We start from the raw sequence: 12,972 nt of genomic DNA on the forward strand, positions 1-12,972 counted from the left end.
AGCATGATGAGATCATCTTGAGAGGGACATTTCTAATACATTTAGCAAAGAAAAAAGGTGACTTAAAGCCATGGAAGTACTCACTCATAGGCATGCATCTGTATAAAAATGGTAGGGACATGATCTTCTAATGATGTATCCTCCCCCCACAAATGAACCAGGTGTCATGGAAGAAGGCCACCAAGGGGTTGCCTAAGCACACTTCTCCACCGTAGGCACTGTGAAGAAGATTTTGTGTGTAGGGCTATGGTGGAGCATGATCTTCATCGATGTGGTGCAGCATTGTAAGCACTACAATGTGTGCCAATGAACCATTAGGCTAACCTCTCAAGATCGGATGCCATTGCACCCCACCCAACCAAGGGAACCATTTCAAAAGTGGGTGTTCCACATTGTGGATCCATTTAGCGTGGCAATGAATCCAAGGCAAAACAAATATAATTGGTGGAAACTAACTATGTCACCAAGTAGGCCAAATCAAAAGCCCTCAAGGACAACACTGCCCATAACACGGCATAATTTTTGTAGAAAAATGACATATGTTGATTTGGATGCACCATCAAAATCATGTAAGAACAAGGAGTTCACTTCATAAATTCAATCATTGAAGTGATGCCAAAGGAATTGCTCATTCAACATAAGAAAGCCATGAACTACCCCAGATGTGAATGGTCAAACTAAAGCCACTAGCAAGACCTTCAAAATGATCCTCGAATGAAAATCAAAATGAATGGGATCACAAATTACAGATAGCACTATGGGCATATTGCATAGCATTCAAATCCACTACGATGCACACTCCCTTCTAGCTGGCATTTGGATTAGAAGCGGTGGTGTGCTAGTAGAGTTCTTAATGCCAAGTCTCCATGTGGATGCAAAACATAAAAATGGCCAAGAAGAGGCAGTTTCAACGGTCCTAAACGAGCTAAATTTCCTCAAAGAAGTTTGACTACAAGCCACTTGGACCCAAGGCATGCTCCAGCAATAAAGAAAAGCATGGCACTATTGCCACTTTAAGAAGAACATTCTCAAAGAAGAACATTGCCACTATTGGCACTATTGCCAATTTAAGAAGAACATTCTCAAAGAGGACACAATAGTACACGTGTACAGTGCCCCCTTGGGGACAAAACTCTAGCATCAGGCATGGCTTGGCCCATATGAAATTAACCATTCCTTCAAGAATGGGACAGTTATCTTGGAAGATGTAGAAGGGAACAAATTTTCAAAGTGCATCAACGAGATGAAGTTTAAAATGTTATGACTACAAAGTCAAGTTGAACTCTCAAAGGATGCCCTAGTGAGACCTCAAACCAAGGCCAAATTAAAGTCGCCAATTAACATCAAATTAGGTCATCTAGATAGGTTAGCATTAGGAATCACAATAGCCCTAAAATGGAAGAATCCCATGATAGATTGCATAATTATAGCAGGGAGTGGCATGAAGGGCCACATGAAGTGACAAGTAACAGGGCACTGGGGCAAGAAGTGGCAAATGACAAGAAGTGAGAAGGACGGTCCCTCCCACCATAGCCATATAAGGGCCTCAAGGGGGAAGAACTCAAAACACATATCACAACACTCTCCCTCCCCTCTCCCTCCTCCGCTCTCAAGGCCCCCATCCCCACTCCTCAATGAAGGCCCAGTGCTAAGGCACTAGCCTCTATGCTCCCTTTTATAGACTCCAACTGGCCATGGTGGATGACAAAGTGCCATCATGGACCACAAAGACAAATCATAGCTCCATAGATGGAGCAATTCAGAGGCTAAGAGGTGGGATCATGGTTTTCCTCAGCACACCATCCTACAATCCTCAATTGGCCATGAGTGACCTAAGGAGTGGCAAGATGTGGAGCCCAAGTTAAGTAGCAAGTGCATACACTCTAACACATGTCAATCCTCATAAGCAATGACACCAAGAGAGCAACAAAGGAATGCACCGCATCTGATACCACATGTCAACTTTCAAGTATGGCACAACCAACCCAAACCTTACTCGACCTAAGCACAAACAAACAAGTTGGGTCTAACCGTTGCAGTTGTAGCTAGTAGAGATAAGGAAAAAGAAACCATAAGTAGACCACTGAACCTAGTAACACCATCTAGGCACAATGGCACATAATGCCCCGGCAACAAACGAGCGATGTCAAAATAGTGGTGGGAAAAATGTTGAACCCTAAAACTGACAAATCAAGGGTTCAATGATGTATGAAGAAGAGATTACTAATCAGAGGATGGATAATGACATCAAAGCCTCCAAGTGAAGGAGGGCAAACAAATCTCCTTAGGGACAGTGAATCGAGCTCCTTGACAAAGAGCACAGGGAGTTGATAACTAAAGGACCAATCAATGTGAAGATCAGCTCGAATCTAACTCTTGACATCTTGGCCAAGCTTCAAGGCCTTGTCTAATAGGAGGCATCTTGGCCACGTCTAAAGGTCACCCAAGGACTACAAAGCTAGGCAACAAAGTGGCGCAAGACAATTAAATGGGTCAAAGGTGTTCATTAGCACAATCACCAAAAGAAGTGCCATAATGATGACTGACCCCCAATAGTCACCAGTTTGACTGACCTTCAAACAGCCACCATAGCAAGCACCATAATGCCAATCCATCTTCATGTTGACAAAATGGACAAGGGATGTAGATGTGAAGGTTTCGTTCCGATGAACCTTGTCACCCCATACCAATGCAAAGTTACTCCCCTGAGACATGCAGGGCGAGTCTTGTAAATGAAGTGGGTAGACCCACCATGAATGCTAGGTAGTTAGCTTATTATAAAAGGATAGATAGTCTAAGGTGCTAGGCTCTATGAGTATTGTAACCAAGTCTACTTGTGTGTGTGGAGTGTAGCCGAAACACTATTGGAATCTAACCATGAGACTCCCAGTAATAGAAGTCAATAATTTGAGAAAGCATCTCTCTATCTCTCTCTCTCTCTCTCTCTCTCATTCTCTCTCTCCCCCTCCCTTTGAGTTGTTCGTCCCATTAGTTGTCACCACCCGCTTTGCATTTTCTCGCCCCCCCTAGTCATTTGGGAAAGGCAATCACCCTGCCACAAAGACAAACAAAGGGCTTATGGGATAAGCACCAACTGACACAATAGCAAGCATTTATTGGAGTTTCTGGATTTGGTGTTAATAGAGATCTCAATAAAAGGATCATGTTTTCCATGAATACATAAAATCAAAATATAAATTCTCACAATCTTTCAAAATGCAATGCAAATTAGCTTCAATGACTCATAAAACTTAGACATAGGATATTTACTTACATGACTACACACTGGGCCACAACATCATCTGGAGATCATCTGCTATTGCATTCTCTTATATCTCATGCCTACATAAAATAAATTTATTTTAAAAATATCATTTACATCTTAGGTAAAAATGACAAACAACATTGATAATGAAGGAATAAGAAATTACTCTTTAAAATGTGGCAACATCTCATCCAAGCAAATTCTTTTGTGTTCACCCAAACAAATAGGCAAAATAATATTTTTGTCCTTGGTCCCCTACATTGACATTGATGATGTGATCCTCATTGAATAGGGCCTTTAGAGCCACGTTTGGATTTTTTCTCTTTCCTATGAGAAGGATATTTGGATCATCCTTTGCGTGCATTTTCTTTTGACCCTTTATCCACACTTAAGTCCCACATGCAAAAGATCAGCTCGAATCTGACTCTTGACATCTTGGCCAAGCTTCAAGCCCTTGGCCAAAAGTAGGAATATTTGTCATGCCTAAAGGTTAGCCAAGGTCTACAAAGCTAGGCAACTAAAACCAAAAGGTCGACTCTTCCACACAATAATAACCAATTAATCAATTGGAGAAGAATAACACAATCACACCATGATAGCCATGGGTACAATCTCCCCCCCTAGATGAGTAGCTCATGCTTCCTCAGCTAGAGTATTTATAATATTTCATTAAAGCACAAGGAGCCAAAATTATCCCTCTCTTCCAAAATAAGGGATTTGCTTTACATAGCCTTTTGGGCCCATAATTGATTTATGTCCTCTCTAAAATATATTTCTCAAACTTTGAAATATTAAAGAAATACAAAATTGGCCCATGGCCATAAAAGATGCATAGGGTGGACTACAGGAGGTGAAAGAGGGGATGGTGGCAAGAGGAAGAAGAGTAGGTGGGGGGAAGGTGGAAGAAGAGACGGGGGGCAAAAGAGCAAGCGGGGGAGAGGAGGTGGGGGGTGGAGGGAAAGGGGAGAAGAGCTAACGGAGGGGAGGAGGTGGGAGGTGGAGGAGATGGTAGAAGGGGCCAAGGAGCGGGTGGCAAAGAAGGTGAAGGGGTGGAAGAGACAGTGTGGGGGGAGCTGACAAGGGGAGGTAGAGTAGGAGGAGGGTGGGGGGGAGGTGGCATAGACTGCAAAAGGGAGGATATTGGTGGGGCAACAACAGAAGCTTCCCAAGAGAGAGGATCAACTTTGGTTCTTTGAGCATCCCCACATTAATTTCCTTGATGGCCTATGCTTAGGTGATTCGACCTCAGTTCCCTAATTTGGCTCATTTGACTCCAGTTCTTTAAGGATCCTTCAATTCCCTTCTTCACCCCAATGAAGCTTTTAGGAAACCAGGGGGGCTCTTCTATTTCCTTTGTGACTTTAGTTGCCACCCTTAGTGTCTCAATCATTATGACTTGCTCTGTGTTCAGTGCTAGGAGCTTTTCTTCGCTATTAGAGTTGTAACCTTTCTTGACTTTTAGAAATTCTAGTTTGCATTCTTTTATAATTGTGCCTTTACTCATTGGTATTTACACTTCATTCCCTTCCTAGGTTCAATCCCATCCTTTGTGACTTTAGTTGCCACCCTTAGTGTATCGATCATTGTGACTTGCTCTATGTTCAATGCTAGGAGCTTTTCTTCGCTATCAAAGTTGTAACCTTTCTGGACTTCTAGAAATTTAGGTTTGCATTCTTTTGTAATTGTGCTTTTACCCATTAGTATTGACACTTCATTACCTTCCTGGGTTACTAGTACATCTTTGCCCCTAACCATGAAGTACCTTGGCACCTTTGAGCTCCAAGTGATGTGGCATGCCCTACTTTGTTCTGCATCTCCACCTCATCTTCACCACAATGAACATTATGGTGAAGTAGGCTTCATTGAACTTTATGCAGACATCTTTTAGCATGCCCATGAGCATGACCAGCCTTTGGTCTACCATTCAAAGTTTGTATGGGTAAGGCTTTAAGTTTCTTAGCTTGAGACTCTTTCACACTTCATGTGTATGATGTTGATGCCCACACCCAAGCCCCATTGACTATCAATCTGTCATCATATGGTTTTGGACCTTGATATCCATTACAAGTACTTCTTGATTCCCAAATCATTATTCAATCACTTTGATGCTTGTTTATGGTCTCCTCACCCCTTGGTTGGCCATACCTAGTGCTTGGTGCATGGTGATTGGCACTCAGATAAATTATGCCCTCACTTGTGTCCTTGGCATACATAGCCTACTCGATGCTTGGTTGTAGGAGTTAGACATCAAGTGTGCTATCACAGGGTTTGTGCTACATGGGCAAAATTGTATAAAGATGGGTAGACGAGCATGCAGAATAGAAATACTAGTGTTGTGATATCTGAGTTGAAATGTCAAACCAATATGAGTGTTGTGAAATATGAGTTGAAATGTCAAACTGATATTATATTAGATGGAAGTCATCCTATTACAAACAACCATAGTAGCAACAACTATGCTCATGCAATAAGTGGTGAGTGGCTCTTAGTCTCTTACCTCAACTTGAGGCATTATATTAAGATGGGTCTCATCCTATTACAAACAACCGTAGTAGCAACTATGCTCATGAAAAAAGTGGTGAGTGGATCTCACTCTCTCGCCTCAGCTTGAGGCACTACATTGACTAAGAATAGCAAGGCTCAACCCTGTGTAGCCTACTCAACTCAAACTTAGCAACTAGCAAAGCAAAGGGAGCAAGCTTGTTTTATCTTGGACTCTACACTAGTCAATTCCAGTGAATTTCCTTTCAATCTCATACTTGGAAACCTACAAAACCACTACCAAGGATTGGCTCCATGACCTAGCCTGTATTGGCTCTTCCTAGATGCTTGGGGTTGTGCCACTGGCTTCTCAATATAACAAAAGGCATAAGATGAGACTCGGGGTCCGATAGAAGTAAGGCTTGGGCCATTGTTTTCTCTTCCTAATTAGTCCACTATAGCTTGCTTGGTGGTGGGAGCCTCTACTTCCTTAGCCACCATAGTTTGTACCCAGTTTTCTTCACTTAAGTGGCCAATGTGCAAGCCTTGGTGAGGGGATATGAGGCTTAACATGGTCCACCTTGTCCAAAGTCTATCTTTATCATCATCATCAAGGCCCTTACATTGGGGCAACTGAGATGGTTTCTCCTTGGGTGCTGTAATAATGCCTAGATTTGCTCCAGGGTGAACATTTTGTTTTAAAATGAGGCATTCTCTTAGTGCAGTGTGGTAATGATAGCAGTAGGCAAGGTAGCAGACTTTAGCTTGCGTTTATTTTGCACAATGAGCCACCATTGGATCTTCCTTTTAGTAAATGAATCCTTGAGCATTGTCTGGTTTCATGGAGCTATTTTGTTAAGCATGCATACTCATCCTATAGCTTAGTAAGGTTGTCCTTGAGCTCCTCACATTCTAAGTGCAACTTCTTATGCTACATGCTTTCAATATCAAGCTCCTCTTCATAAAACGCTAGAAGCTATCACTCATAAGACATGTGCTATTGCTTGTTATGTGAAAGAACCTGAGGCGGTATCCATTGTCTAGCAAGATAGCATAACATCTGATTTGGAGATAGGGATTCTTCTTCAAGTTGATGCTAGTTGGCCACAACAACATCATGTGGAACATTATTATTAAATCAAAAAAATCCATTGATGTGTTCACTCATGGTGACCCTTCGGGGTGGCAATAGTTGTGTAATATGTATGGGGAGATTGGGGTACAAATAACCCTTAGCATCATCTGGTTGTTTGGATGGGTTCTTGATGGGTTGCCAACACCTAGGTTAATTGGCTCTTCAGCATGGTAAGTTTGTTTGGGGACAACCCCTACACTTGAGTCATGAAACTCAATGACTATCCACTTGACCTTGGAATCCAAGCCTACTGCAAAACTGCTCATGTGTTTGCTTCTTCATTCTTGAGTTTCTTGGTCCTTTGGGTGCTCAAAAAAGGACTTTGTTGCTGCATTTTTTGCATCCTTCCAATAGATAAATTGGTGTCATTGTAGAGCTCTTTATTGTTGGCTGCATGTCACTGGGGCCAGTCAAAGTGTGGGGCTCTTCTGTAGCACCCTTAAGAGTTGTTTCTTTTATTAGAGGGGGAGGAATCGTAGAGCTTCCTTTAGTAAGAGGAGGAGGCATGGGTTGATAAGGCTATGGGCTAGCTGGAGTCTTTGGAGGAGGTGAGGGAGCATGATTTTGTGGTTGAGAAGGAGGAGGAGTAGATGTTGATGTTTGTGATTTAAAAATTATCATAATGGGCTTTGGGGGAGGGTTGTCTACTTGGGAAGCAAGTTGTGGCTTAAGAATAGGCAAAGCTTGGGCCAAAGAGCCTGCTTGGTCTCCCAAGCTCAAAACCACAAGGACCTAGGTTAGTACTCTAGAAGAAGAATTGAAGGTCAAGGTCAACCTTCCAAAGCTAAGGCTCTTGCCCAATGTACCTCTTCAAATATTAATTTATGGCAAATCAAACACAAATGCAGGTTGAGATTGCAATGGGCATGGCCCTCGCCACTAATTGCTTGAAGTTGTTGGGTCAAAATTCTTTTGAAAGAACAGGACCATTGAGGGAGAATTCCGCTAATGACATCATTGTGATACCAATGTAAAACAAGTAAAACCTTCCCAAAATCATCACTTTGTGAGCTCAACCAATTATTGTTGAGAATTCATCCTCTCTCCCTCTCTCTCTCTCTGACTCACATAACACTAGGGCCTAGGACAATTGTACACACACACACACACACACACACACACACACACACACACAAACTCTCTCTCTCTCTCTCTCGCTCTCTCTCTCTCTCTCTCTCTCTCTCTCTCTCTCTCTCTCTCTCCCATATGATATTCATAGGAGTTTGTGTTTGTGTCTACGGCTGTTAATGCATGCCATTCTCAAGATGTAGCAACCTTGCTTTTTAGTTACCTCCTATGGAAAGGAAATCTCTAGGAAGGTCTTTACTCCTCTAATCTCTTGGACCAGTGGTGTTCGGATGGTTCCTCCTCAATGGCTGGAGGTTCTCTGCCGTTCAAAAGCTGCTTTACCCACTTCGGGAATGGCCGTTGCCATTGTGGTTCTGCAGGCTCTTCTTCCTCTTCTTTATCTTGAATCCTCCCAAGCACCATTGGGGGAGTTCAGTCTACTATTGGTGGTTGTACTGGATGGATATGCTGGTCCTGGTTGTCTGAGAAGGAAGCATCCTCCTCTAATTGATGCGGCTGTTCTGAGAAGACCACATCGTGACTTACTATTACCTTCTTAGTAACAGAATTATAGAGATGGTAATCCTTCGCCTCTTCACTGTAGCCCAAGAAAATACACTTCCGGCTCTTTGGTTCCCATTTGGTCCTGTTAGCATCAGGGACATGCACAAGACAGTCACATCCAAAAACTCTGAAATGTGCAGATGAAGGTTTCTTATCAGAAAAGGCTTGCAGTGGAGTCATCCCATTCATAGCCTTCGTGTAGCTACGATTCAGAATGTAAACTACCGTGTTACATGCTTCAGCCCAAAAAGTCTTTGGCAAATTTTTCCCTTTCATCATACTCCTGCCCATTTCGCAGATGACGTGCATCTTGCGCTCTACTACTCCATTTTGTTGTGGTGTATGTGGTGGGGGTTTCTGCCTCTTGATCTCGTGACTTTTGCAGTAACTTTCGAATTCACTTGATGTGAACTCACCACCTCTGTCTGATCTCAACTTCTTCACCTTTCTCCCCGTTTCTTTCTCGACCATTACATGCCATTCTTTGAACTTACTAAAAGCCTCATCTTAAGTCTTCAGGAAGTATATCCATATCCTTCTACTACAGTCGTCGATCAGCATCATGAAGTAGTAGGAACCACCCAAAGCTTCCATCTCCATCTTTCCGCAGAGGTCCATGTGAACGAGCTCTAGAGGAGCCTTTGCCCTACTGGCCTCTTTAGGAAAGGGCTGCCGATGCTGCTTGCCCATCATGCAAGCTTCACATACATCGGGCAGATCTGTAATTTCTAGTAGGTCTGCAATCATTCCACTTTTATGCATCTCCTTTAAAGAACTAAGGTTTAGATGACCAAACCTCTCATGCCACAGCTTAGTGTTGCTCACATCAGCTCGAGCACTGAAAGCTGAGAGTTTGTAGATGTTGTTGCACCGTGTAACTTTACCAATGACCTTCCCTTGAAGATCCAAAATCTGTGTGCCATTCTTATCAAATTGAACTTTGAGGTCCCGATCCGTGATTGCAGAAACGGACAACAAGTTCCTCTTGATATCTGGCACATAAAGAACATCGGACAACTGTTTTACAACTCCATCTGACTTGAGAGCAATCGTACCTTTTCCTTTTGTTGGACATTTTGCATCATTACCGACTGCTACCAGGATGTCATTCCCTATCGGATGTAGAGAGGTATACCAATCCTTCCGACTGGTCATGTGGTGTGATGCACCACTGTCAATAATCCAAGGTTCATTCATAGGTACATGAACTGCCTCTGTGCAAATCTCCTCAATTGTACGAACAGCTCGACTGGTACTGCTTGCGTGCTGTTGCTGGACTCTTTCTTTACTCCGTTCTTCTCATGTGCAATCTTCTTCTGGCACTCATTTTGCTTGTGCCCTGCCTTGTTGCAATAGAAGTACTTGATCTTCTTCTATCTCTTTTTATCATCAAAAGAAGATGGGTTACCAGAGTCCTTACCCTTACCTTTCTTTGATCCAGCCCAGAAAGTCGAATCTTCTCTAGGTCCTCATCTTTTGACGCATCTCCTCCTCTAGAAGCATTGCGTTGAAATCCTCAAAGTTGAGGGGCAGATTTTTGTTCTGCGTATTCAGCACTGTAACAAGACCGTCGCACTTTGGTGGGAGAATCCGTATGCACCTTCATGCTAGATTCTCACTGGTGATGGTGATGCTAATTGCAATCATCTGATCGCGTATATTCTTCACCCTGGTGATGAACTTCTGTGCCATGAGGGTGTGCCAGTGGCAACGGCATAAGACTCTCTCTCTGACAGCACAATCCAAAGTCGGTCTCTAATCAAACTCCAAATCTATCCCAACTCATGTAAAATGGCTCCATCCAAGGGAATAGTACTCTGGCGTGAACCAAGGAGCTGAAAGTCAAACCAACCAGCACTCCTGGGCAAATCAAAGTCTCCCTGAATCTCAAAGAACAGAAATAGAAAGGCCCTGCCACTGAAGCCAGGTCGAAGAGTCCCAGGGCAAGAATGAATCTGCAAGCCGACAAAATGGTAAACCGATGAAAACTGAGTCATGCTCATAAGCTGTCTAGCAATCTCACTGTCAAGTAACTCAGCTGACCAGCATTCGCTCCCCCGAGATCGAAAGCTACCAGCGGAGAAACGAAGAACATGCCCCTCTCTGGAGAGAGTAGCTGATCCCAAGTACTCCTCTACCTCCTCTGACCATCGACAAAACACCGGTAGAAGTTCCAATCGAGTGAGGGAGTCTGTGATAACCCCTCGAGCCAAAAGGGCCAAAACTCAATGGGCAGATCTCTGTCAACCATCCTAGGGTTAGGTCTAGGAGTCTAAAGAGCTAAAAAGGGCTGTGCCATCCTGACTTTGCTCCTGGAATAGTTGAGAGGGAGAGGAAGAATCTGCAACGAGGTGCTTGTCCGCATGGGTGACTGAAACTCTCGCTCGATCTCATCTGCTAGGATCTCCCAATCCTCACCCCTGTCTAGGTATTGAGCAAAATCTGTGACCACACTCGCAAAAGATCTGGATACACCAGGAGTGAAAAGCTACGAGGACGAGGCTGTGCTGGGAGGGGTGTCCAAAAGGACACTCCGCATAGCAACAAAGGAAGGTACTGTGCGACGGGCTATGAAAGGGGTCTCAAGGGAACCTCGTACAGGTGCATGAGATCTCGGGACAAGCTCTGACTCTGACCTATGTCATAAAATACTACTCTCTCGATGAGCTATTGGGGAGAGGCATCCATCACCGTAACTGCAGCCTGAGCAGTCTCCTGCTGAAAAACTGTCTCCATAACCAATATCTGATCCTCCGAGGTAGTGGTGTCTAGAGTCATCAAATCCTAAACTACTATCTCTTGCTCAGTGAGAAGACTTGCCTGTGGATGGTCCTCTACATCTCCCCTTTCTGGGGTCTCCTGCACATGTAACTCGACACCCTGATCTACCATCTCCTGCACAATGTCAAGACCTGCCTGCGGATGGTCCTCTACAACTCCCCTTTCCGAGGTCTCCTGCACAAGTGACTCGACTCCCTGAGCGACCGTCTCTTGCACCGTGTCAAGACCTACCTATAGATGGTCCTCTGCATCTCCTCTTTTCAGGGTCTCCTACACATAAGTCTCAACTCTCTGCCATTTGTGAGCTCGTACCTGGGGCTACTCGTGCTGCTGGCTCTCCCTCTATCTCCATCTCCTCCAAGCTCTCCGTGAAAGATGTTCCACTGGAGGCACCTCTAGGTCCTCTGATTCCACTGGAGGCCCACCCAGAGGAGTCTCCTCTCGCTCTACTGAATGAGTCAAAGCAGGCTCAGAGACCCCTGGAGGTTGAACTGAAGGCTTTGGGTCTCTCGTAGGGTGAGAAGGATCTGGAGTCTTTGATCGAGGCCTATGACTAGGGCAATCCTTAATAAAGTGACCTCTCTTCGGACAAAAAAGACACTGATCAGGAAGCCCCTCTTACAAAACCATCTGCTGCATCTGGACCCCATCTCCCATGGAGTACGAAATCAAAGTAGGCAAAGGTCGAGGAGGGGGGAACTCTAAAGTGAGTCTAACCCTTGTAACACCTATACCAGCAAGTGACTGAGCATAGGAAAGTCTAGTGCGCCTGATGGGATGACTGTACCTGCCATGCTAGCCATATGCTCCACAGCTCTGCGACAAGAGCTAACCTCATCAGGAAGTCTAGGGAAAAGCATCCAAAAAGAGACCTGACGTGGTCCTGGGGACGTAGTACTGAAGTGCTTCCGCCAAGGCCACAAATGGATGACTCTACTCTAAAACTGAATCGGAGAGCTCATAAGTACGCTTTGAGCCTACTCTATGGACTGAAGCCCAAAAGAAAAGTACCCTCTGCCAAGCAATCGAAAAACTATAACTGAGACACCCAATGAGGCCATGCTGGTGTACACCCAATCACGTAACTATTGGCCTCTACCAGGGAGAAAGCCAATGATGTGCATCAAACGAAAACCCTCCTCCACTACCTCAATCATCTACACAATGTCAGGAGGAAAAGAAACTATGACTTTGATCTCCTCAGGTTCGGCGACGGGAGTGGCATTAGTGTCCTCCATTGTCTCAGCTTGCACTGTCCTGAGGGGAGGAGCTATCTCTGCTGAAAATACCCACCAAGAACTCGCAACCAACCACTAGAATCTCAAAAAAACCCCTGGGTAAAGAATACTCCCAACTTCAGCTTGCGAGGAATGACAACAGACCGCTCAATGTAGAAACAAAAAACCTCCGCCAATGCCTGGAAACAGCCCAAGAACATAGCTCCTTGGAACTCACGCAGAACAGTCTCAGAAGAGGGCCCTGAAGCCCAACCTAAGGTGCAAGGGAGGGGGCAGATGGCAGCTACTGGCGGCCTGAAGGGCGGCCTAGAAGGCAGCCAGAAGGGATGACCTGAAGGGGACAAGGGAGCTCGACCAGCAAGGCGCGACCTGCACAGCGGGCTAAAGGGGGGGCGCAACACGAATAGGCTAAGGGGGGGCTCGACCACCAGGGTGCCCTT

The sequence above is a fragment of the Dipteris shenzhenensis genome, chromosome 3 (assembly GCF_047967505.1).
Source record: "Dipteris shenzhenensis isolate YYH24624 ecotype China chromosome 3, Dip_SZ_1.0, whole genome shotgun sequence".
NCBI lineage: Eukaryota > Viridiplantae > Streptophyta > Polypodiopsida > Gleicheniales > Dipteridaceae > Dipteris > Dipteris shenzhenensis.